At 45.8% G+C, this 27,992-nt stretch overlaps 1 long non-coding RNA gene across 1 annotated transcript; it reads right to left on the bottom strand.

The window, feature by feature from the left end:
- Nucleotides 1–26: 26 nt before the first annotated feature.
- Nucleotides 27–27,132, bottom strand: LOC129713791 (uncharacterized). The gene is made up of 3 exons (XR_008726281.1): nucleotides 25,351–27,132; nucleotides 4,714–4,783; nucleotides 27–95 (listed from the first exon to the last, which is right to left on the bottom strand). It is a non-coding gene; the product is annotated as an uncharacterized LOC129713791 (long non-coding RNA).
- Nucleotides 27,133–27,992: the final 860 nt, after the last annotated feature.

Below are 27,992 nucleotides of genomic sequence, written 5' to 3'. Positions count from 1 at the left end.
CGATGATTCATCTCTTACCGCTGCGGTACTTTGATATTTCCATGGATTTCTAGAGAGCCACGAGGTACCAGTACCATATCCAACATAGTCAGCTCCTGTGGGAAAGGAAAAACTTCCTGAGATGGCAATATTAACATAGAAACATAGAAATAGTTGCAGGTGTAGGCCATTCGGCCCATCGAGCCAGCACCACCATTCAATATCATCGTGGCTGATCATCCAAAATCAGTACGCACGCTCCCACAGCTTTCGTTGCCTTCTTTTTTCAAGCTGCTCTCATGTGTCTCAGTCCCAGCTATAACTACAAAGTCTTTCACTTTACAAATTCTGTTTCTTAAGAAGAAGATTGTCAAACAAGCAGTATTTCTATGATTGTTATTAACTTACAGCTACAAGAAAGTTGTGATTTGGGGGCTACACCCTTTCCATTAAGAAACCATTTGAAATCGAACATTAGCAAGCACAAATGTAGACCTAACGAAACAAATTGTAAATGTAGACTACACATCTGAACCTAATGTTTATTAGCCTGCAATCGAACTCAATGAACACAGTCAGCCTCTAATATTTAATTTATTTTATTTTACAGTAATAGAATAGTCAGAAAATGAATAAATCATAATATTATGACAATATTATATAATGCATTTTACTTACATGTCTCAGGGCATCGAACAGTGTCACTCATTTTTCACTTGCTGCTTCCAGACGCCTGACATCTCTTGGCTTTAACCGTAAGCCCCCCCCTCGGTCATGGTGAAGCATCCTAGTTGTTGGCTGCTTGCTCCAAACCTCGGCTAGAGCAGCGTCGCTTGTGGCTGTCATCATTGTCCAGGCATTCCAATTTCCCAGTTTTAGAGCTGGTCTCTTCTGTTGTCATGTGCGAATGTTGCGATCTGCTGTTCGGATGGTTCCTAATCCCGGTGCACCCAGTGAGGATTGCAGCCCATGGCGGGACAGTACCTTATTAGCTGGCGGCTGCCCAGCTTGAGGTGAGTGGTAGCTGTTCAGTGAGATCTGAAAATCCCCCCCACCGTCGGGAGCAACCCCTGACGCCTTGCTTTATGCCAATCTAGCGATGACTTATAACCAGTAACTGTTGCTCCCCATGTTATGGCGAAGCTGGAGTGTCCGTAGGTGCAGGTTTGCAGGTGAGTGATGTGTGGCCGGATGCAAGCCTGGGCGATCGATGTCATATGGAGGACAGGCTGTTGCCCATGCAGCACGTCCCCCCCCCTCTCCACGTCACTGATCGATCCAAAGGAACAGCAGGGCTGTTACAGTTTGGCACCAGCGCCGTTGCAGGAGCTGCCAGAGCGGGGTTGTAGACAACGACAAACTGCCTTAGGGGCTCCCACTCCGGATTTTCTTGAGGTTTACTCCAGAAGCCTCTTCCATGACTGGATGTGGCCACAAGGCAGTGGAGGTTTTAAATCAGAGTTTTCCCTCTCCTACATGGACTGCCTTCCCAGGCTGACGAGCCCCATCTGCCCGAGACTCTTGGGGGCGGGATCGTCTACCTTCCCGTGTAGGTCTATAGCACCTGCCCACTGCACAACCAGCTTTAATGAGCCTGTCAACATCAGGGACCAGTTTCTGGACAGTTGTGATTATCATAATGTTATTTACATGTCTGTGTGTCAGCTGCAAGCTCAGTTTGCATTTCTTAATGTTTATTATGGAGAGGTGTCTGGTCTGGGGACTGTCTGGAATGGGGGGAGGGGGGTGTCTGGTCGGTGGAGCTGTCTGGTCTGGGGGGGGGTGTCTGGTCTGGGGGGGGTGTCTGGTCTGGGGGGGTGTCTGGTCTGGGGGAGGGTGTGTCTGGTTTGGAGGGGAGGGGGAGTGCCTGTCTGGGAGGATGAGCGGGTGTCTAGTCTGGGGGAAGGGGGGGGTGTCTGGCGGGGTGTCTGGGGGTGGGGTCAGGGGGGTGTCAGGTCTGTGGTAGGTGTCTGGCCTGGTAGGTGTCTGGTCTGGGGGGGTGCCTGGCCTAGGGGGAGTGGGGTCAGAATCAGAGCTGGGGGGGGGGGTGGTTTGGAGGGGAGGGAGTGCCTGTCTGGTGGTGGGTGTCTGGTCTGGGTAGGGGGTCTGGGGGTGTCTGGTCTGGGGGGTGTCTGGTCTGCGGGGGAGGGGTCTGGTCTGGTCTGGCGGGGGAGGGGGTGTCTGGTGTCTGGTCTGGGGGGGGGGGTGGTCTGGTCGTGTGGGGGGAGGGGGTGTCTGGTCTGGGGGGGGGGGGGTCTGGTGCTGGGGGGGGGGGGGGGGGGTCTGGTCTGGGGGGGGAGGGGGTCTGGTCTGGGGGGGTCTGGGGGGGAGGGGTGTCTGGTCTGGGGGGGAGGGGTGTCTGGTCTGGGGGGGGGGGGGTGTCTGGTCTGTGGGGGGGGAGGGGTGTGGGGTGGGGGGGAGGGGGGGTGTTTGGTCTGGTCTGGGGGGAGGGGGTGTCTGGGGGGGGGGGGTGTCTGGTCTGGGGGGGGAGGGGGTGTCTGGTCTGTGGGGGGGGGGGGGTGTCTGGTCTGGTCTGGGGGGGAGGGGGGTCTGTCTGGTCTGTCTGGGGGGGGGGGGGGAGGGGGGGAGGGTCTGGTCTGGTCTGGGGGGGGGGGGGGTGTGGCTGGTCTGGTGTGGGGGGGGGGGGTGTCTGGTCTGTGGGGGAGGGGTGTCTGGTCTGGGGGCGACGCGTCGGTTGGTCATCAAATCCTGGCGACACCTCACCTGCCAGTATGCAGTGTCCAGAGGGACATTGTGCTCCGTCCTGAGGGCCGGGAGCAGCCGACATCAGCGCAGTGAAGAGGCGGCCGCTGATGGCGATGATGAGCCGGGGTACTGGTAGCGTCCATGCAGCGCCAGGGGAAAGGGGGGGGTGGGGGAACTGGGCCTCTGCGCATCCCTCTGCAATTGGATCCCCGACTTCCTCATCCACAGACCACAGTCTATTTGAATTGGAGGAACCATTCCATCCTCAGTAAAAATGAGTACAGGAGCACCTCAAGGCTGCATCCTCGGCTCCCTGCTGTACTCACTCTATACTCATGACTGTGTAGCCGGTCATAGTGCGAACTCCATCATCAAGTTTTGCCGACGACACCACTGTGGTTGGACGAATTACAGATGGGGACGAGTCAAGAGTATAGAAGTGAGATCGACCGACTGACCAAATGGTGCCAGCACAACAACCTGGCTCTCAACATCAGTAAGACCAAGGAACTGATTGTGGACTTTGGTAATCGAAGGATGAGGACCCACAATCCTGTTTATATCAACGGGACGATAGTGGAAAGGGTCAATACCTTCAAATTCCTGGGCGTGCATATTTCCGAAGATCTTTCCTGGACCCTTTCACTGATGCAATTATAAAGAAGGCACATCAGCGACTCCTGAGAAGATTATGGAGATTCGGCATGTCGAAGAGGATTCTCCTAACCTTCTACAGGTGCATGGTAGAGAGCATTCTGACTAGTTGCATCGTGGCCTGGTTCAGCAACTTGAACGTCCAGGAGCGAAAAAGACTATAAAAAGTTGTGACCACTACCCAGTCCATCACCAGCTTTGACCTCCCCACCGTCGAAGGGATCTATTGTAGTCGCTGCCTCAAAAAGGCAGCCAACATCATCTAGGACCCATACCATCCTGGCCACACACTCATTTCACCATTGCCATCGGGAAGAAGGTACAGGAGCCTGAGGGCTGTAACGTCCAGGTTCAGGAACAGCTTCTTCCCTACAGCCATTAGGCTATTAAACACTACAACGAATAAGCTCGTAGCTCTGAACTGCAAAAGACTATATTATTATTTGTTATTTGCACTATATTTGTTACTTATTGATCTTTTTCTCATTTTTCTCTTCCCCCATTATGTACTATGTTAACATATTCACATAGTCTGTTGTGCTGCAGCAAGTAAGAATTGCATTGTCCCGTCTGGGACATATCACAATAAAACACTCTTGACTCTTCAGACTGATTCAGACACAGAAGAAGGTTCCCGACCCATAACGTTACCTATCTATGTTCTCCGGAGAGGAAGAAAAGTCTCGACTAGAAACACCACCAATTCCTGTGCTCCAGAAAGGTCTTCACGCAACCCAACATCCCTTCTATTGATCCCAATTATACCTTGCGCTGCCTCGACAAGCCCAGCAGCATAATCATGGATGAGTCGCACCCTGGCTACTCCCTCTTCTCCCCTCTGCCATCAGGCAAAAGGTACGGAAGTGTGAAAATACACACCTCCACATTCAGGGCCAGTTTCTTCCCAGCTGTTATCAGGCAACTGAACCATCCTACCACAACCAGAGAGCAGTGCTGAACTACTATCCACCTCTTTGATGTCCCTCAGACTATCCTTGACCGGACTTTGCTGGCTTTACCTTTGCATTAAACGTTATTCCCTTATCATGTATCTACAGTATTCAATGGATTGATTGTAATCATGTATTGCCTTTCCGCTGGCTGGCTGGCATGCAACAAAAAAGCTTTTCACTGTACCTCGGTACACATGACAATAAACTAAACTGAAACTGAACTCTGATGTACATCAAGTTCTTTACCACGGATTGCCAGCACTGAGAGAGCTGCTGAGATATACATCTTCTGCAAGTTAAAAGCTTTGGATAAGAAGTTTAAAAAATGGGTTCAAGCGAGCTGGCGGATGCTTCAATGAGCCAATAATTCATCACAAGTTGCAGCACAGTTGAATGAAGCTGGTGGGAACTCAATACTCACCATGTCCACGCTTGTATCTGGATCCATCCTTCCTCCACGTTAGAAGAATAATCAGCTCCTGGACGTGAACCTGCGGCAATAATCATGGTTTATAAATGCAATCTCGACCAATCTGGTTGACTCAAAGATGTCCAATCAATGGCTTCCGCTCATATCTCCCCACAATCTGGAGCTTCCAACCAAAGGTTAGACAAACTTTGGGCGGACAAGGATTGTTAATATGTGTAGGAGGGAACTGCAGATGCTGGTTTAAACCAGAGATAGGCAAAAATACTGGAGTAACTCAGCCGGTCGGGCAGCATCTCCGGAGAGAAGAAATGGGTGATATTTCGGACCGAGACCCTTCTTTGACCGAGAGTCAGGAGAATGGGAAATGAAAGCTGTAGATGGTGATGTAGAGAGATATGGAACAAATGAATGAAAGATATGCAAAAAAAGAACTTTGATGGGAACAGGCCATTGATAGCTGTGGGTTAGGTGAAAACGGGTTACAAACAATGAGACGACTTTGAAACTAGTACAAAGACATGGTTGGGGGAGGGTCGGAGAGAGAGGGGATGTATATGTTTGATCTTAATATGTCAAAGGTTGCTGGGTCAGTGAGTCACAATCGTTTTGTGGTGCCTGTAACATGCTGCCAGTGGAAGTCATAGTCATACAGCATGTAAACAGGCCCTTCAGCCCAGCTTGCTGACTAACATGGCCCATACATACTAGCCCCACCTGCCCACATTTGGCCCGAATCCCTCTAAACCTTTCCTATTCATTTAACTGTCAAAACGTCTTTAAAATCCTTAAAAGCTCGTTCCATATAATAATAATAATAATAATAAATTTTATTTATGGGCGCCATTCAAGAGTCTCAAGGACACCTTACAAAAATTTAGCAGGTATAGGAAAAACATGTAAGGGGAATGAAATAAATAGTAGAGACATGACTAGTACACAAAGTAAATACAGAATTCAATACAAAACACAGTATGAGGCAATTAATGCACAGATGAAAAGGGACGGCACGCGGGGCTAAGGATAGGCAGAGGTGAAGAGATGAAGATATACCCACCACCCTCTGTGTGAAAATGGTGCACCTCAAATTCCTATTAAATCATTCCCTTCTCACTTTCAACAATGTCCTGTGGTTCTTGATTCAAGGCTCTGTGAATCTGCTCCTATCTGTTCTTCTCATGATTTTATATGCTTGTATAAGATCATCCCTCATCCTGCTATGGTCCAAGGAATACAGTCCCAGCCTGCCCAACCTCTCCCTATAGCCCAGGGTCTCGGGTCCTAGAAAGAGTTAGAAAAGTTGCAATAACAAATTTGAAGAGGTATTTAGACAGGCATGTGAAATGGGCAGGGAAGGAGGGATACAGAACATATGCAGGCAGATGGGATTAGTTATTAGGGCAACACGGTGGCGCAGCAGCAGAGCCACCTTACAGCACCTGATACCAGGGTTCGATCCAGACTACGGGTGCTGTCTGTACGGAGTTTGTACGTTCTCCCCGTGACCTGCCTGCGTTTTCTCTGAGATCTTCGGTTTCCCCCTACACTGCAAAGACGTACAGGTTTTAATTGGCTTGGTATCAATGTACAATTGTCGCTAGCATGTATAGGATAGCGTTAATGTGTGGGGATCGCTGGTCGGCGCGGACTCAGTGGGCCAAAGGGACTGTTTTCGCGCTGTATCACTAAAATAAATTTTGTTGATGAAAGGACACAAAGTGTTGGAGTAACTCAGCTGACTGAATCAGTGTGAGGAAGGGTCCCGGCGTCACCTATCCATGTTCTCCAGAGCTCCTGACGCGCTGAATTACTCCAGCACTTTGTGTCCTTTTGTCTACGAACCACGTCTGCAGTCTTCGTCTATGACCATTCTGCCCCGACATTGTTCATGAGCTTTGACAGGGAGCGACGGGCCATTTGTGTTTGTGTTTTGGGTGAGATAATAATTGAAGAACTGAAACTTCACCCATTAATTCTCCCCAGTGATGCTGCCTGTCCTGCTGAGTTGCTTCTGCTTTTTGTGTCTATCTTTGTTTTTGTTTTTGTTTTGTTTTTCAATTTATTAGAAGCAAGTGTACAAAAATATAACCAGCGGCATATGATATAATACAATTATCGTACAGCTTCAATTTTAATTTTTAGCTAAAGTTAAGAGAAAAGAAGAGAGAAAAAGCAAGAGAGAGAAAAAGTGGAATGTGACTTAGACTTAGATCCTTTATTTGTCATTCAGACCTTTCGGTCTGAACGAAATGTCGTTGCCTGCAGCCATACATGTATCAATGAATGGTGTCCATGTCTTCGAAAAATGCTTTGGTTTTTCTGCTAAGACAAGTCTAATATTTTCAAGATGTAGCGTCTCAGACATGCTTGTAATCCACATTTTAAGAGTAGGGGCAGATGTATGTTTCCAAAATTTGAGCATTCATTTTTTTGCCGTTTTTCAGGCCATAATTGAGGAAACGTCTTTGAAATATTGATAGCTCAGAGCAGGCTTCTGACGTTGCTCGAATAATCAATTCCGTGTCAGGATCCAGTGTGTTTTTGAGAGAATTTCAAAAATTCCTCTCCAAAAGTTATGTAATTTTATGCAAGAGGTGAAGGAATGTGTTAAAGTTGCTTCTTGAAGGAGACATTTGTCACAAATAGGAGATACATTTGGAAAGATCCTATTCAGTTTAGACTTTGAATAGTAGAGTCTATGCAGTATTTTAAATTGAACTAACGTATGTCTAACGTTAATCGAACAATTGTGTATATATAAAAGGTTTTCTTCCCATCTGTCTTTAGAATTTTTAGACCTAGTTCCTCTTCCCAGTCTCTTCTAATTGCTTCTGACAATGGGATTTCTATATTTAGAAGGGTGTTATACATATATGATGTTAAGTTGTTTGACTGAATTTCTATTCATACATTCATCTAGTATATCTGGCAGCAAGGGGGAGATCAGTGTCAGGAACCCAGCCCAAAATCGGTGCAGAAGTTTCCAACCATTGTGAGCCCAGGACAATCAACAACTGAGCGATGAACATAACATTAGCTTCACTCAATGTGGGGAAAATGCAGGGACGTGTACTTTTAGACAGACTATTATCCAGATGTAGACAAACATCAAATGGTGGAGTAGAGAGGGATCTATTTGTTCTTGTGCATCAATGACCATACAATCAGCAGGCAGGTACAGTGAGGACTGGAGACATGGAATATGGAGATATTGTTGCAACAGTACAGGGTGTTGGTCGGTCTGTACCCGGAGTGCTGGGCATAGGTTTAGTGGCCTCCCTTCATTTAAGGAGAGATGTGCCAGTGTTGGAGGCGGTCCAGAAGAAGGTCACGAGGCCACCTCCGTGTATGAGAGAGCTGACCCCAGACAAATGGAGTCAGAAACCGGATCCGTGTTCAGAGTCCGTCTGCAAACCATTCTGCCCCGACATTGTTCATGAGCTTTGATAGGGAGCGACGGGCCGTTAGTGTTTGTGTTTTGGGAGATTATAATTGAAGAACTGAAACTTCACCCATTAATTCTCTCTAGTGATGCTGTCTGTCCTGCTGAGTTGCTCCTGCTTTTTGTGTCTATTTTTGTTTAAAGCAGCATCTACAGTTCCTTCCTACTTAGATAATAATGGAAGCTTGATGTATTGCTACAGATAGCACTGAGTTCAAGTTCAACATGAAAGATAGTCGCAGATTGGTGAAGTCACTCAGCGGGTCAGGCGTCATCTCTAGAGAACATGGATTGGTGACATTTCAGGTCCAGACCCTACTTCAGAGATGCTGCCTGACCCGCTGAATTACTCCAACATTTTGTTTCATTCATTGGTATAAACCAGCATCTGCAGTTCCTTTAATTACCATGTTTAACATGGATCTGTGTGGAGTTCCTCACATTGTAAGGTACACAAAAATGCTGGAGAAACTCTTCCAAATGTTTATTACATTGCAGTCCACACTGACTGCAGATGTGTGTCTCTCTCTCTCCCTGTAAAGTTCTGGCCTTTGTGTATCCAGTTCCCAGTTTCCCCTATTAACATGCCTCGAGGGGACAAGGTTTTATATGTTAATGGTCCATAGCGGAGGGAAGTTTTGTCCGTTATGGACAATGACTGTAGATGGTGGTTAATAGACAAAAGGACACAAAGTGCTGGAGTAATTCAGTGGGTCAGGATCTCTGGAGAACATGGATAGGCAACGTCGGACCCTTCCTCACACTGATTCAGTCAGCTGAGTTACTCCAACACTTTGTGTCTTTTCATCAACTAAAGTTAGTTTAGTTTAGTTTAGAGATGCAGCGGAGAAACAGGCCCTTCGGCCCACTGAGTCCACACCGACCAGCGATCCCCCGCACATTAACACTACTTTACACACACTGGGTACAATTTCACATCGAAACCAGGCCAATTAACCTACAAACCTGTACATCTTTGGAGTGTGGGAGGAAACAGAAGATCTCACGCAGGTCACGGGGAGAACGTACAAACTCCGTACAGACAGCACCCGTGGTCTGGATCGAACCCTGGTATTAGAAACATAGAAACATAAAAAATAGGTGCAGGAGTAGGCCATTCGGCCCTTCGAGCCTGCACCGCCATTCAATATGATCATGGCTGATCATCCAACTCAGTATCCTGTACCTGCCTTCTCTCCATACCCCCTGATCCCTTTAGCCACAAGGACCACATCTAACTCCCTCTTAAATATAGTCAATGAACTGGCCTCAACTACCTTCTGCGGGAGAGTATTCCAGAGATTCACCACACTCTGTGTGAAATATGTTTTCCTCATCTCGGTCCTAAAAGATTTCCCCCTTATCCTTAAACTGTGACCCCTTGTTCTGGACTTTCCCCAACATCGGGAACAATCTTCCTGCATCTAGCCTGTCCAACCCCTTAAGCAGTATTTGGCGCTGTAAAGCAGCAGCTCTACCGTTGTGCCACCATGCTGCCCTAATAACTAATCTCATCTGCCCGCACATGTTCTGTATCCCTCCTTCCCTGCCCATTTCACATGTTGGTCTAAATACCTCTTCAAATTTGTTATTTCAACTTTTCTATTTGTTGAAAATTGTTATTTGAACTCTATGGCCAGGACCTGTGGCCCTGGGCTATAGGGAGAGGTTGGGCAGGCTGGGACTGTATTCCTTGGACCATAGCAGGATGAGGGATGATCTTATACCAGCGTATAAAATCACGAGGGGAACAGATAGAGGCAGATTCACAGAGCCTTGAATCAACAACCACAGGACATTGTTGAAAGTGAGAGGGGAATGATTTAATTGGAATTTGAGGTGCACCATTTTCACACAGAGGGTGGTGGGTATATGGAACAAGCTTCCGGAGGAGGTAGTTGAGGCAGAAACTATAACAACTATCGGATTTTAAAGACGTTTTGACAGTTAAATGAATAGGAAAGGTTTAGAGGGATTCGGGCCAAACGTGGGCAGGTGGGACTAGTGTAGATGGGACATGTTGGTCAGTGTGGGCTGAAGGGCCTGTTTCCGTTCTGTATGATTCTATGACTTCCACAGGCAGCATGTTACAGGCACCACAAAACAATTGTGACTCACTGACCCAGCAACTTTTGACATATTAATATCAAACAACATATACATCCCCACTCTCTCCGACCCTCCCCCATCCATGTCTTTGTACTAGTTTCAAAGTCGTCTCATTGTCTGTAACTCATTTTCACCTAGCCAACAGCTATCAATGGCCTGTTCCCATCATCGTTTTTTTTGCATGTCTTTCATTCATTTGTTCCATATCTCTCTATATCACCATCTACACCTTTCAATCAGTCAATCAATCAGTTTTATTCGTCACATTGCACATAAAGTGCAAGCGAAATGAATTTGTCAGCAGCGGTACAATAATAAACAACATACAATCTATCTTTCTTATATATTATTAAATCTCTGTTCTTGACCGCTTTTGACCTTCTGTGTTGCGATTTCCAAGAGAACGCCGCCACCTATGGCAGTCATTTTTGGCCACCTCGCTCAGAGCCCCCCTCCGCCGCATGTGTGCCAAGGATTTTTCTCATTGATTAAAAATGACAAAGGTATTAATGTTTTTACAAAATTCTCCATTCTCTCTGCTGCCCCTGCTGGAGGGAGGGGAGGGACTATAAAACCAGGAAGTGGTGTGCCTCAATCAGTCTCTGCAAGTGGTGTGCCTCAATCAGAGCTCTGAATAACACTGAACAAATGTCTCCACAGCTGTTAGTACCCATGTGGTTTGAAAATGAAAATATGGTTAGTTTGAGGAAAAAAGCACTGCCTACAAATGGTTGTTTGGTTTGAAGTAAAAAGGCACCCTCTCTCTCCCCTCCTCTCTCTTCCCACCTCCCTCCCCCGTCTCTCTCCTTTCTCTCTCTCTCTCTCTCTCCCCTCCTCTCTCTCCCCCCTCTCCCCATCACCCCCTTACAGTGCCAGAGACCCCGGTTCGATCCTGACCACGGGTACTGTCTGTATGGAGTTTGTATGTTCTTCCCATGACCTGCGGGGTTTTCTCAGCAATCTCCAGTTTCCCCCCACACTCCAAAGACGTGCAGGATTGTAGGTTAACTGGCTTGGTATAATTGTAAAATAGTAAGATTAAACGAGAACTTACCGGTTTGAAGTTTGATCTGTATTTTATGAGGAGTTACGATGAGGGATTATGTGAAGAGCCCGCTCAGCACGCATGTGCGGCATACTTCAAAGCAGCGTTGTGGAATCACAGATAGATACAGTTATTGAAATAAACATAGTAAAGAAAAAGAGACATCAGTTATCAGTTTGACCCATATTATTGAAGGTGGGAGCGGAGGGCACGTAATCCCTCATCGTAACTCCTCATAAAATACAGATCAAACTTCAAACTGGTAAGTTCTCGTTTAATTTTACTATTTTACTTCGGAGTCACGTGAGTGACTACGTGAAGATTTTAAAGCTCTGTGATTTCAAACCGTGTAACAGTTCTTACTTCACTCACTGCCAAAGTCCTTGAGGGAGGAAGTGTGTTATCGTAATCAACCAATGAATCTGTTTGTAGAAAAACACAACGGTATTTTTTAACAATGACAACAAAGAAATTAAATTGCTCCCCTGGGCTTAAATTAAATATTTGCAGTCTGTAAATTTTTTTCTGCAAATAAAGCAGGTTTTGCCAACAGCTTATTATAAAAAGTTCTGAACGTTCTTTCCCCCCAACATCCTGCTGTAGCCAGGATGTGGTCTATAGGCACGTTCATTCTTTGGCCGTCGACGTGGATGCTGCCCTGGTGGAGTGAGATTTGTACATGTTAGTGCTTATCCCAGCAGCTTTTAGCACCTGCTTGAACCATCTCGAAATGGCTTGGCTCGTCACCCGATCATAAGGTTTTTTATGACTGACCCATAAGGCTTTTTCACTCCCTCGAATATTTTTGGTTGTGTCTATGTAGGACAGTAGGTGGGTCACGGCACATAACCGTGGTTCTGGCGGGTAAGCCCGGAATTCCACGACTGGATTAGGTGTTCCTGGTCTGCTCTGTTTGATCAATCCCTGGATAATGAAAGATCTGGTCTGGAGCTGTGATCATGTTGTCCAGTCGCAATAAGTGTAGTGACTGGACCCTCTGTGCAGATACAAGTGTTTTAAGCGTAGATTGTTCCAGGTTGAGGGATCTGGCTGGTGGCCATCCCCTGAGGCATGTCAGGACCACACTGACATCCCATATATGGGTGTACTTTGGTCTAGAGGGGTTAGAGTTGTAAATACCCTTCATTGGTTTGACCACCAGTGGGTGGGACCCCATGGCCTGTTGTCCTGGAGCTTGTTTTAAATAGACAGACAGGGCACTTCTAGCTGTGTTTATGGCACTGTAGCTGAGTCCTTCATCGTGGTGAAGGTTCGCCAGGAATTCCAGTACGTTGGTAACTGTAGCGGTTGAGTAGGTGGTCCCTGTATCCAAGCAGTACTTCTCCCACCTTTTGATGCTGGACAAGTACTGTTTTCTTGTGGATATTCGGAGGGATGTCATGGAGTAATGGGAACCATGGCTGTGTAGGCCAGTCGGGTACTATCAAAATACCTGAAGCAGAGTCCATTTGTATTTTGCGTAGTACACGGCTGATGAGGCAGAAGGGAGGAAATGCATAGAAGAAGACATTTCCCCAATCCAGCGCGAACGCATCTACCGCTGCTGCGTCAGGGTCTGGTTCCCAAGGTACCTGGTGATTTAGCCTTGATGCAAATAAGTCGATATCTGGCGTGCCATATTGCTTAATAATCTTTGCAAACACTTTGGGGTTTAACATCCATTCGGTGTTGTCATTAAATTGCGTGACCTGGTGTCTGCCACTGTATTTAGCTTACCTGGCAGGTAAGTTGCTGATAGCCAAATATGTCTTTCGACACACCATTGCCAAATTGTGTTGACCAATTTGTTGCATGATATTGATTTTATGCTGCCCATATGGTTAATGTAGGCCACCACCATAGTATTGTCTATTTGTAACCGTACATGCAAGTGATGCATATTGGATGCATATGCTTTTAAACCATAAAAGGCACCCACCATCTCTAGATAGTTAATGCCCAGTATAAGTAGTAATGATGACTCTAGGTTAGTCCATCTACCACCTGTGCTGGATATGGAGTTAGTTGCTCCCCAGCCTTGAGCACTGACATCTGTTTGGATAACTAAAGTAGGGTTAATGATGATGATAGGGCTAAAACTATGTCAAACATTTTCTGCCCACCACTGTAGTTCTGATATTGCTTCAGTGGGTAATTTCATGATACGATCATAATGACCTGCATGTCGTTTTACTGCCTGTACCTTTGCTCTTTGTAAGTTTTGATAGTGCAAAGGTCCAAATTGTGTAGCCGGAAATGCTGCTACCATTTCCCCAATTACTCTTGCTACTTGTCGAATAGTTGGTCGCTCGTTGACCATTAAATTATTGCATGATTGTGCCAATTCAGTTGTTTTGTCTTTTGGCAAAGTCACAGACATGTGGGCTGAGTTAATTGTGAAGCCCAAGTAGTCCATGGTTGTGGATGGCTTCAACTTAGATTTATCTGGATGTAAGACAAATCCCAAGGTTTCGAACAACTGTTTGGTAGTTGACACAGCCGATATGCTAATTCCATGGTCTTGCCTGCTATTAAGAGATCATCAAGATATGCATGACCATATGTTTTTGTCTTCTTAATATTGCCAGGGCTGGTTTTAGTATCTTGGTGAATAATCTTGGGGCTGATGTTAATCCATCGGGTAATGCTTTAAACTGCCATTGCTGCCCCATCCAGGTAAATTTCAGGTATCTGCGATGATCCTTGTGAATGGGTACTGAATAGTAAGCATCTTTGAGGTCAATGCTTGCCATGAAGTATCCTTTGGAAATCAGTTGTTTGGCAGTAATAAACATTTCCATTTTGAAATGTACATACTTAACAAACATATTTAGTGAAGTTAAGTCAATGATGATGCGACACCCACCATCTTTTTTAGTTTTAGTGAATATATTTGACACAAATTCCAAGGGTTCATGTTTTGTTTTTTTCCCATGATACCCTTTGTGATTATTCTCACCAGTTCAGCTTGTCCCTCTCGTTTCTCTTTAACTGAGAGGGAAAAGGCCCTCTGGGGTGAATGTTGAACTGGTGGCAATTTTTCTAGTATAAATTGTATTTTGTATCCACTAATGCTATTGAGTATATACTTGTCACTCGTGATAGACTCCCATGCTTCCTTAAACAGGTGTAATCTCCCCCCCTGTTAGTATTGAGCCCCTACTTTCTATATGCTGGTAGGAACCAGACCCACCTACTTCCATGGTTACGGGTGTTTCTTCTGTCTCTTCCCAGACCAGCGAGTCTTGCGCGTTGTCTGACGTGGCGGTGATGTTTGGGGGTGGCGCATTTTCCATGGGGTCCGCTCTGGGCCTTGGTCTAAAAAAGACTTCAGGTGGTGATATGCGGACCCCGAGCTTTCACCAGTCCCATATGGTAGACGTCAACTGGTGGACGCGATGGGGTGCTCCCACTTGGGTATTGTTGTTTTGGGTTTGCTCATCCCGGGGCCTGCCCTCATGAGACCGAAAGTTTTTTAGAGGCCTCTTCCATATCCTTTACTTTTTTCGTGAGGTCTTTGCCAAAGAGCAGTGTGTCTGGCTCAGTGGCTGGGGTTTTGCACAACCCCGCGAATTTTGGATTTAGGGCAGGTCTTATCATTTCTTTACGGAGGTTATTTATCTCGAACTGCGTGTTGCACAACAGCGCGAGAGTTGGTTAGTGGTCATCTCCGTATTGTCCACAGAACGAGCAAATGATGTGATGGCTGACGTCAGGAGCCTGAGGATCCGCTGCAGTTTCAGCTCCTGGTTCCGATTATTTGTCCCGACGTGCCCCCAGATTTGGCTGTTGACAGCCGGCACTTTGAGAGAATCACAATTTTCTGGAGCTGTGTACAATTCTAAGGCCTCATTAACCACCTGCTCCAGTAGGGTCCTGTTGGAGAGGTGGTTAATGCTGGCCACTAGTTTAGGCTCTAATGGCCTTCCTGCACGTGGGGCTGCCACGTAGCGGTCCACCACACCCAGCAGTTCTTCCTGTTCCTGCACCCCTTGCATACTCCCGACTTCTTCAGCCAGCGTCCCCTCTTCCTGACCATCCCAGTCCTGGTCATCAAAGCTACCCTCGGGTGAGGAGGAAGCGATGGCCAGTGCACAAGGCACTGTGGAGGGAGTGCCTGAACTTCCCCTGCGAGACTGCCCCTCACGCAGCGAGTCTCGCTGGAGCACCTGCTCCAGGAGCCGCTCCATGCGGCTCAGGCGGGTGTCTCTTCCCCGTGCGGGTGGTGAGACGTCCCCGTCCGACGAGTCGGAAACCACCGGCCGGATGCTCTTTCTGGTGGCTTTACATCCAGCCCGCTGCTCATGCGCTAGCGGGACTGGGCTCGGCACGGTGTCGGGGATGGCGGAGCACCCGATAAGCGGTCCTACCGCCTGTTGCTGCCCCCCGCAGATGGAACGCTCCTCCGTTGGAGTCGAGCGGGGGACAGATCTCTTTGAGAGCCTCTTCCTCATTCTGAAAACAGAAATCAGAAGGCTCTCCTTTCACTTTCCGACTCCCGCTGCGGCCACTGTTGCACTGCTGAACGCAATGCCGCGCGCATACGTGCTGAGCGGGCTCTTCACGTAGTTACTCACGTGACTCCGAAGTAAAATCATCCGTTGTGTAGGATAGTGTTATTGACTGGGGATTGCCGGTCACCGCGGACTTGGTGGGCCAAAGGGACTATTTCCGCGCTTATCTATAAACTAAACTAAAAAGTGTTTTATTGTCATGTCCCAAACAGAACATTCTTTCTTGCAGCTCGAGTCATAACACGGGGTGATATCCCATCAGCAAAACCATCAGCTTCACCAGTGAAGACCCCACTCTAAGGGGGAGATCAGTGGCAGGAACCCATGATGTGAACTATCGCATTTTATCGGGATGCATTACAGCATGGTTTGGGAACAGCTCCATTCAAGAACGCAAGAAATTCCAGAGAGTTGTGGATGCAGCCCAGACCATCACACAAACCAACCTCCCTTCCATTGACTCAATACTTCATGCTGCCCCGGCCAGCAGCATAATCAAGGACCAGTCTCATCCTGGTCACTCCCTCTTCTCCCCTCTCCCATCAGGAAAGAGGTACGTAAGTGTGAAAACGCACTCCTCCAGATTCAGGGACATAGAAACATAGAAATTAGGTGCAGGAGTAGGCCATTCGGCCCTTCGAGCCTGCACCGCCATTCAATATGATCATGGCTGATCATCCAACTCAGTATCCCATACCTGCCTTCTCTCCATACCTCCCTCTTCTCCCCTCTCCCATCAGGCAAGAGGTACGGAAGTGTGAAAACGCACCCCTCCAGATTCAGGGACCCTTTCTCCCCGGCTGTTGTCAGGCAATGAACCATCCTTTCACCAGCTGCAGAGCAGTCCTGACCTACCATTTACATCGCTGGAAGGAAAGATAGATCAGCCATGGTTGAATGGCGGAGTAGACTTGATGGGCCGAATGGCCTAATTCTGCTCATATCACTTATGACCTTAGCACTTATGATCTTATGAAACTAAATCAGTGCAGACGTTTCCAACCATTGTGAGCCCAGGACAATCGACAACTGATTGTGACAATGACCCTGGAACTTAAAAAAGCTGAGCGATGAACATAACATTAGCTTCACTCAATGTGGGGGAAATGCAGGGACGTGCACTTTTAGACAGACTATTATCCAGATGTAGACAAACATCAAATGGTGGAGTAGAGAAGGATCTATTTGTTCATGCGCATCAATTACCGTATAATGTGTGGTAAACAAACGTCTTCCCAATCCAGCAACTCTCCCAGTGTGAAAGTGTAAGGACGCGTTGTCTAAACAAATCTTCCCCGCCCAAGGTTTGTTTTCTGACAACTTCATCTGCATCTCTGAATCACTCCCGTGACTCCTTGCCAGCTCCCAGTGGGATGCTGCACGGGTGCCTATCACGCTCTTGCATTGGCTGCGAGCTCCAAAGGGGAGGTGTAGGGGTGAGGCATTGTTGGGACCGATCCTGAGTGGCGACCAGGCTGGGCGAGATTGCCTTTATAAACCAGGGTTGTGGAGGCCAGGCAAGTTGTCCTCGCTTTGTTTCAACGAGCTGACTGCGCCTGTGAGATACAAGGATGGAGAACACGGAGGAAACAGGCGTGAGTACTGATCTCTCACCAGCCGGTGCCTATCATTCACCACCAGAGGTGACGGGGAGAAAGCAGGAGAATGGGGTTAAGAGGGTGAGATAGATCAGCCATGATTGAATGTCGGAGTGGACCTGATGGGCCGAATAGCCGTATTTAACTCCTTTCACTTATGATCTTATTATGACTTTAGTCTTTCGAGATACAGCACGGAAACAAGCCTTTTGTCCCGCCGAATCCGTGCCGACCAGCGATCACCCCTTACACTAGCACTTATGATCTTAACCTGTGGTGGGTAATTCGGCCAATGATGAGGCTACCCGCTAGTAAGCACCAGTTTATTATTTTTTCCGTCTGAAGAAGGGTTTCGGCCCGAAACGTTGCCTATTTCCTTCGCTCCATAGATGCTGCTGCACCCGCTGAGTTTCTCCAGCTTTTTTGTGTAACCTTCGATTCTCCAGCATCTGCAGTTCCTTCTTAAACCCAGTTTATTTTTGTTTAGGAAGGAACTGCAGATGCCGGTTTACATCGAAGACAGACACAAAAAGCTGGAGTAACTCAGCGGGTCGGGCAGCAGCTCTGGCGAGAAGGAATGGGTGACGATTCTGGTCGAGGCCCTGATATTCTGAGACTGATATTCAGGGGGAGGGGGTCGAGAGATATGGAAGCGTAAGGTGTGAAAAGGACAGATCAAAACAGACAATACCTGTACTAAGGAGATGTGGAATGGCTCATTGTTGGCTGAAGAGAAGGTGACAAGGAGGCAAACAAACAGTAACATTAATCAGGAGGACAGTGGAACCAGTCGGAGAACTAGGGTGGGGGAGGGACGGAGAGAGAGGGAGAGCAAGGGTTACTTGATGTTAGAGAAATTGATGTTAACTGCTGGGGTGTAAGCTGCCCAAGTGAAATATGAGGTGCTGTTCCCATCCCTTTTCTCCACACATGCTGCCTGTCCAGTATTTTGTGTTTATCTTCGGTGTAAACCAGCATCTGTAGTTCCTTCCTACATCCTTTAATGTTCAGTTTAGTTTAGAGATACAACGTGGAAACAGGCCCTTCGGCCCACCGAGTCCGCACTGACCCGTTCGCACTAGCTCTACGTTCTCCCACTTTGTCACTCACTCCCTGCCCACTAGGGCCAATTTACCGAAGGCCAAATAAGCTACAAACCCGCGTGGTCTTTGGGATGTGGGAGGAAACCGGTGCGTCCGGTGGAAACCCACGTGGGCGCAGGGAGAACGTGCAAACTCCTTGCAGACAGCACCCGAGGTCAGGATCGAACCTGGGATCTCAGGTACTGTGAGGCATCAGCTCTACCAGTCATTGCACCTAATATTCGCCTTCTAATATTGTCGACTCAGGAAGCTTTTTCTTGCCCCCTCAGTCATTGCACCTGACTGGTCTCCAAATTAAGCATGGTGACTCTGTCGAAGTTGAAGGAAGAGTTAAATCAGAGGCAGTCAGGTAAGAAAAGATTGTGGTTCTCCTGCTTATTACCCACTGTTTACACTCACACACACGCACACTCACCTATATATATGGGTGCTGCCATAAATACAACACTCAGTAGTGAAACTGAAGGTCTCCAAACCTCCAGGATATTTTCCTGTTTTTTATGCAATATTCCCATTGTTTCATATCCTGTATTTTAAGTAGTATAGGTCATGGTGTATAGCCAAAATAATAAGATGAAGCAAAAATAAATAAATCTGTTTTACAAAGAAAAAAATTAGATGTCCCTGTGTTTTCTTGCCTTTTTTGTGACATTTTTCAAGCAGGTTTCAACAAATCCCTAGGCTAATTTATACCAGAAAGATAACATTAATTTTTCAATTATATAACTCAATAAAAGCCAAATTCAGATGATGCTTATGATTTTTATTATTTATCTGGGTTTCTGATGCCACACATTTTTGCAGCAGACACGAGTATCAGTGTCAATCTGGTCATGTGTGAATTAAAAGCAGAGTAACTATTTTTATATTTATTGTTTCTTTTTTTACTGTTTACTAGTGGGACCGGTTGGGTCCCAGTTTCGCACGGGAGGGGTGGTCTCCCAACGCAATATTCCACCTCTCCACCAATTCCAATATACACACACACTCACACACACACAGACTCACACGTAAACACATACCCTCCACCTTTCACACACACACACTCACACACACACACACACTCACACACACACAGACTAACACATACACTCACACACACATACGCACTCACATACACACTCACACTTACATACACACACACACTCATACTCACACACATACACACTCACAAACACGGACTAACACACCATATATATGACAGTAAACGTTCTTGAATCTATTCACACGGCTGAGCGCGGCCTCTCCACTGTGGGGCTTCCGCAGTCAGCTACACTTCCGCAATCAGCGTGACCTCTGCACTTTCCGGAAATTACGCAATCAGCGCGACCTGTCCACTAAGCAGAAGTCACAAAATGAGCGGGACTTATGAACTAAACACAGTCGGACCTAATAAAGCATTTATTCCTTCCAAACACAGTCGGGCCTAATAAAGCATTGCAGTTTTAAGCACAGGCAGGGCAGCCGGCCAAACAACTCATGGCATTGTCATTTCATTACCAATTAAGCATTGCACTTTCAAGCACAGCCAGGGCAACAGGCCAAGCAACTCATGGCTGTCATTAAGGGCTGACAAATCATTTATTGCAAGTACATTGCAGACTCACAGTTCAGTTGATTCACAGCTTAGAATGACAGTCGTGGCTTCTCCCTCGCGATCTTGCAGAGTGACTGACTCATGTCAAGGCATCCGGGGTTTTATAGTCTTGCCCACCCCCACCCCCGGAGGGGGCATTACCTTCATCCCAGTGATTGACACGAGAGGACCAATCAGCTGATCTCAAGCTTTTTTAAACACTCATAACTTTTTTATTTTCCATCGATGGGAAAAATCCTCGGGGCTGACTCGAGGTGGACTGTGAGTAAGATGGCCAAATATCTCAGCGATAAAGAGTAGCGTTTTTTCTAAAATCAATATAAACCGCAGACAGGAAGTTTAGATATTTTGAGTTTAAGCTTTCCATTGAGATACTTAATAATGAATGGAACTAAAAATCATGAAATAAAAATCTAGTTAGTTCACCTATTTTAGCGTCTCCATAGTCGCGAATGCTATTGATGACGCTATAACGGGATTTTGTTGCATGTCACAATTTTTTTTTAAATCAACCAACGCGATTATAATGACCCTGGCGGGAACTATGGGCCTCGTGGTGAGTTAGGTGCTGCCATTTTGTAATGGAGCTTCAAAATCAGTAAGTGTCTTATATGTTTTTTATTTTAAAAGGTTTCTTGTTTTCCCCCCCCAAATTTTCAAAGTATTAAATTTCGATTTTGATCACAAATTAGCTCAAACGTATCATAGGCAGGCCAATTTTTTATCCTGTGGTATTTCATTTAGATTTAATGACTTTCAAATTTGGCCTTCCATGTCACAGGTTGGATCCCTATAGTTACGGAAACACCCTTATATGTATTGTATATTAGTTTGAAGAAGAACCTCGACCCGAAAAGTCACCCATTCCTTCTCTCCAGAGATACTGCCCGTCCTGCTGAGTTACTCCAGCCTTTTTGTGTCTTTCTTCGGTTTAAACCAGCATCTGCAGTCCCTTCCTACACATGAGGTAATGTGTTACTGGCCCTGCTTTGTCTTGGTCTTTTCTTACCTCTATTTCTTCTCCTCCCCCTACCTTCAGTATGAAGAACGATCCCGACCCGAAACGTCACTCATCCTTTTTCTCCAGAGATGCCGCCTGACCTGCAGAGTTACTCCAGCACTTTGTGTCTATCTTAAACTATCTAGTTTAAGTCAGCATCTAGTTTTCCAGCATCTACAGTTTTTTGTTTCTGCAGAATAAAATGGAATTGGTGTAGGATTAACAGGTACTTGATGGTCAGCATGGACTCGTTGGGCCGAAGGGCCTGTTTTGGTGCTGTACATTTCCAGGACTTTATCACAATGTTGTTGAATCTCTCTTTGAGAGAGAAAAATATCTCAAATTCTCTCCATGTTTCTATTTTTATCTCTTCCACATCCCCCCCCCCCCCCCCCATTCATCCCGAAGAAAGGTCCTGACCTGAAAGTCCACCTATTTATGTCGTCCTGAGATGTTACCTGACCTGCTGAGTTAATCCAGCACTTTAGACTTTAGAGATACAGCGTGGAAACAGGGCCTTCCGACCACCGAGTTGAGCCAACCAGCAATCCCCGCACACTAACACTATCCAACACACACTAGGTACAGTTGACAAATTTACCAAAGCCAATTAACCTGCAACCCCGCATGTGTTGGAGTGTGGGAGGAAACCAGAGCACCCGGAGAAAATCCACATGGTCACGGGGAGAATGTGCAAATCCCGTACAGGCAGCACCCGTAGTTGGGATCGAACTCGGGTCTCTGGCAGCAACTATACCGCTGTACTACTGTGCCGGCTTTGTGTCTTTATTTTTGGAAACCAGTATGTGCCATTCCTCATGTCTATTTTGATCATCCTTTATTTCAGATTTGCAATTGATCTAGGAACGGACTCTAAGAACATAGCAATTCATTTTAACCCACGGTTTTCTGACAGTGGCTCTAAGATTATCTTGAATAACCTGGTCAACTCCCGTTGGAAAACGCAGCAGATTGAGGAAAGCCCCCTAGGCAAAGAGGAAGATTTTACGGTGAGTGAGTGTGATTTAGATTTAGTTCTAGAGACACAGCGCGGAAACAGCCCACCTAGTCCGCACCAACCAGTGATCCCCGCACACTAATACTATCCTGTGCAACAAGTTCAATTCAGACTTATACCAAAGCCAATTAGCCTGCAAACCAGCACGTCTTTGGAGTGTGCGAGGAAACCGGAGCACCTGGAGAAAACCTGCGCCGAATACCCAGGTTCGATCCTGATAACACGTGCTGTCTGTATGGAGTTTAACGTTCCCCCTGTGACCGCAGGGGCTTTCTCCCGGCGCTCCGGTTTCCTCCCACACTCCAAAGACGTGTAGGTTTGTAGGTTAATTGGCTTCGGTAAAAAAACCCAGTAAATTATCTCTCGTGTATGTCGGGTAGATCTAGTGTATGGGATGATCGCTGGTCGGCAGGGAATCCGTGGGCCGAAGGGCCTGTATCCGCACTGTATCTCTAAAATTATAATAAAAATCCAATTATACATAACACAATAAGAACATGGAAACAAATAAAACAGAATTTAAAATTAAGAAACCTATCTCTTTTAATACCAATAGTCAATAATCCATCGTTTAAACCATCAATCATAGACAAATCATTTATACAATGGGAAAGAATGGGAATTAAAACGCTCGAAGATCTGTATGAATTGGGGAATTTACTATCATTTCAACAACTACAACTGAAATATAATTTGAAAAATAACCAATATTTTAAATATCTTCAAATTTGTGATTATCTGAAAAAACACACAAAAGACTATCATAATATGCCTTCCGACTTATTGGATGAAGCAATGAAGACCAAGGCGGAATCAGCTAATTTAATATTGTACCTATATAATATCATTTTAAACATAGAAATACCCACAACAGATGGAATTAGAAAAGATTGGGAACAAGAATTAGCTATAAAAATCTCAAAAGAGACCTGGGATAATCATTTACTACAGGTGCATAAATGTTCGATCAACGTACGACATACGCTCATCCAATTTAAAACATTACATAGATTATATTATTCAAAAACTAAATTAAATAAAATCTTCCCTAATGTTTCACCAATCTGTGATAAATGCCTGTGTCAAGAAGCTACCATAGCGCACTCTTTTGTTTTTTGTACAAAAATCCAAAAATTCTGGTATGAAATATTTGATATTTTTTCAAAATTGATCAAAATAAAACTGGTACCAAAACCAGAATGGATTATCTTCGGAATATCGGAAGGTAACCCTGAATTAAACGTGTTTCAGAAGAATTTATTTAATTACGGGCTAATAATGGGAAAAAAGCTTATACTTAAATTCTGGAAAAATGCGCCGACACCAACAATAAAAATGTGGATATCAAATATGTTTGAAACATTACATCTGGAAGAGATGAGATTCCTCCTAGCAGGTAAAGCAGACCAATTCCAAAAGACGTGGTCTATGTTTCTGGACCTATTACAAGTATGAGGTGCAATAGTAATTTAAAAAAAAAACAAATATATAAATAAGTGGTATCAGGACCTGGTAACGGGAGGTAAAACAACAAAAACAGACTTGGTTGGTAGTCCCCTTTCTGCGGAGTTTAATGTTATAATAGAGCGATTGTTTCTATTTTCTCTTTCTTTCTTTTCTAGGGTCTATTTTCTTACTTTACTTCCTTCTCTAACTTCTTTCCTAAGGGGCTTTCTTTTCCCAACACTCTTGCACTTCACGACTCTCTTGCACTTTCTTTACTTTCCTTACTTCTACCTTTTTCTTAAAGCTCAAAAAAAAATGAAGCGGTACAAAAAATGTATTAAGATATATGTGTTGTGTAGGATTGTAATTTACCGTACTTCTAATAAAAATAAAATTAAAAAAATAAAATAAAATAAAAAAATAATTGGCTTCGGTAAAAAAAACCAGTAAATTATCTCTAGTGTATGTCGGGTAGATCTAGTGTATGGGATCGGCTGGTCGGCAGGGAATCCGTGGGCCGAAGGGCCTGTATCCGCACTGTATCTCTAAAGTCTAAAGTCAGTAAGTAAAGAGGAATAATGCACGGAATTTTTGGGCTGAGTTACAGAATGAATTAGGGTTTGAACATGAAGGAACCTACAGATAGACACAGAAAGTTTGAGTAACTCAGCGGGATAGGCAAAATCTCTGGAGAAAAGGAATGGGTGACGTTTTGGGGTGAGACCCTTCTTCAGACGGAAAGTCACGGGAAAGGGAAACTAGGGATATCGACAATGATAATCATATCTTGCTTGCATATCTTTCATTCGTGTATTCTATAACTCTCTATATCACTGTCTATATCTCTTGTTTCCCTTTCCCTTGACTCTCAGTCTCGACCCAAAACGTCACCCATTCCTTCTCTCCAGAGATGCTGCCTGATCTGCTGAGTTACTCCAGCATTTAGTGTCTCTCTCTCCACTTTGTGAATCCTGTCAAATTCCTGACCTTTTGTTTCCCGTTTATTTCTTTGATAGGTCCTCATTACGTTCAACGCAGACAACTTTGAGATTGTCGTATGTAATAAAACCACACTGCAGTTTCCAAACCACAGTGAAAAGGATATGCTGGAAGAATTTTGGATCAACGGGGATATTCAAGTGAAGCGTGTGACAATTAATAGCCTAATAAACTGACACTTTTGGGGGGTGTTTTAATACATTTCGAGAGAAGAATGGTTTTTCTTCCAGGAATTGGGTGTGGGGGAACTAAAGCAAGTAAGCGTAAGGGGATGTCAGAAGGGGGCTCACCGCTGAATGTTTTGTTCAAGCTATTGGAACACTTTGCTTGTCCTTCAGATGGGCGTCGAGCTGTTTCCATCTTTACTGTCGCTATTCCAGCCCTATTGCTCCTACAGGGATTGTAGAACAGATTGCCTTCCCCCTTCTCACAAGGTGTTGTGTAGAGAGCGGAGACCACATTTGGCCCATTTCTATTCATCATGGACCTCACTGATGCACGCAGTCTGCCTCTTCTCCCAGTTTGACCATTTATTCAATGCTATTGCAGGGGTTTATTTTCCGACTCAAATGACACTTTGTAAACATACGTCTGTGTTGAACAATTGGTGATGGGGTGTGTCACCAAGATTGTAAACTCGAGAATAACTCGCTTTGCGCTTGTAATGCAATAAAAACATATTCCCTTCATGATTCATTGTGTCTGATTCTGTTACTCACTTGGTGAGACACTTTCATTCCATCTGACAACGTTCACCTACCTTGATAGACACAGAATGCTGGAGTAATCAGCGGGTCAGGCAGCATCTCTGTGGAGAAAATGGAGAGGTGACTTTAGACTTTAGAGATACAGCGTGGAAACAGGCTCTTCGGCCCAACGAGTCCGCGCCGACCAGCGATCACCCCGTATACTAACACTGTCCCACACACTTGGGACAATTTACAATTTGACCGAAGCCCAACCTACAAATCTGTACATCTTCACGAGTGTGGGAGAAAACCGGAGCACCCGGGGGAAGCCCACACAGGTCACGTACAAACTGTGCGGCAGTAACTCTACCACTGCATCATCGTGCCACCCCTATCTTGGGCTTGCCCTGAGTTGGACTACATTTCTCCACATTTCCATCAAGATCCATGACACCCGGCTATAATGGTCCATCAGTGAAAAATGTCATGGAGCCCATTTAGTGATAGCCGAGAAAATGGCGCTGTAACTCTAGCACTGCGCCACCGTGCCGCCCTCAACCCCTACACATCTCAGATTTAACTGACCAAACCCTTTCTTGAGACTCTGCCAGTTGTGAAAACATCTCAACAGTTTCATTGTGTTCACACCTAAACCTCCGGAGCTCCAAGGAATACAGATCCGGTTTCTGACTCCATTTGTCTGGGGTCAGCTCTCTCATCCACGGAGGTGGCCTCGTGACCCTAGGGTACCCAGCACTCCGGGTACAGAACGACCGACTGACCAACACCCTGTACTGTTGCAACAATTTCTCCATTTTCCACATCTCCAGAATAGAACCCTCTCTACTCCATCATTTGATGTATGTCTCCATCTGGATAATAGTCTATCTTAAAGTACACGTCCCCGCACTTTCCCCACATTGAGTGAAGCTAATGTTATGTTCATGAATGAATGAAAAGGTTTATTGGCCAAGTATTCACATACAAGGAATTTGCCTTGGTGCTCCGCCCGCAAGTGACAATATGACATACCATGACAGTTAGGAATGACACAAAACATTAACAATAAAACATTATTGAAGTCTGAAGAAGGGTTTCGGCCCGAAACGTTGCCTATTTCCTTCGCTCCATAGATGCTGCCACACCCGCTGCGTTTCACCAGCATTTTTGTCTGCCACCTACTATTGAAGCTTAGTTTAGTTTAGAGATACAGCGCGGAAACAGGCCCCTCGGCTCACCGGGTCCACCTCACTACCTTGTCCAGAGTTGTAGAATCGAGAACCAGAGGGCATAGGTTTAAGGTGAATTGTCAATAGGTGCAGGAGTAGGTCATTCGGCCCTTCGAGCTAGCACCGCCATTCAATGTGATCAGGACTGATCATCCCCAATCAGTACCCCGCTCCTGCCTTCTCCCCATATCCCCTGACCGATATCTTTAAGAGCCCTATCTAGCTCTCTCTTGAAAGATCCAGAGATCCGGCCTCCACCTCCATCAGTGGCAGGAACCCATGATGTGAACTATCGCATTTTATCGGGATGCATTACAGCATGGTTTGGGAACAGCTCCATTCAAGAACGCAAGAAATTCCAGAGAGTTGTGGACGCAGCCCAGACCATCACACAAACCAACCTCCCTTCCATTGACTCCGTCTACACCTCACGCTGCCTCGGCAAGGCCAGCAGCATAATCAAGGATGAGTGTCACCCCGGTCACTCCGTCTTCTCCCCTCTGGCAAGAGGTACAGAAGTGTGAAACGCACACCTCCAGATTCAGGGACCCTTTCTTCCCGGTTGTTTTCAGGCGACTGAACCATCCTTTCACCAGCTGGAGAGCAGTCCTGACCTTCCATCTACATCACAGGAGACCCGCGGGCTATCTTTAATCGGACTTTACTGGGAATATCTTGCATTAAATGTTATTCCCATTATGATGTATCTATACACTGTGGATGGCTCGATTGTAATCACGTGTTGTCTTTCCGCTAACTGGGTAGCACGCAACAATAAGCTGGACCTTCAGTACATAGAAACATAGAAAAATAGGTGCAGGAGTAGGCCATTCAGTCCTTCGAGCCAGCACCACCATTCAATATGATAATGGATGATCATCTAAAATCAGTACCCGTTCCTGCTTTTTCCCCATACCCCTTGATTCCTTTAGCCTTAAGAGCTAAATCTAACTCTTGAAAACATCCAGTGAATTGGTCTCCACTGCCTTCTGAGTCAGAAAATTCCACAGATTCACAACTTTCTGGGTGAAAAAGGTTTTCCTCATCTCAGCCCTAAATGCCTACCCCTTATTCTTAAAATATGACCCCTGGTTCTAGACTCCCACAACATTGGGAACATTTAGCCTGTCCAATCCTCTAAGAATTTTATATGGTTCAATAGGGATCCCTCTCATCCTTCTAAATTCCAGTGAATACAAGCCCATTCGACCCATTCTTTCATCATATGTCAGTCCCACCATCCCGGGAATTAACCTGGTGAACCTACGCTGCACACCCTCAATAGCAATAATGTCCTACCTTAAATTAGGAGACAGTACTCCAGGTGTGGTTTCACCAGGGCCTTGTAAAATTGCAGTAAAACCTCCTTGCTCCTAAACTCAAATCCTCTCGCAATGAAGGCCAGCATGCCATTTGCTCTCTTTACTGCCTGCTGCACCTCCATGTTTACTTTCAGTGACTGATGTACAAGCACGCCCAGGTTT

This window comes from Leucoraja erinacea, chromosome 37 (genome assembly GCF_028641065.1).
Source record: "Leucoraja erinacea ecotype New England chromosome 37, Leri_hhj_1, whole genome shotgun sequence".
Classification (NCBI taxonomy): Eukaryota; Metazoa; Chordata; class Chondrichthyes; order Rajiformes; family Rajidae; genus Leucoraja; species Leucoraja erinaceus.
The sequence above is the reverse complement of the archived record's forward strand: the minus strand, read 5'-3'. Positions and strand labels throughout refer to the sequence as shown.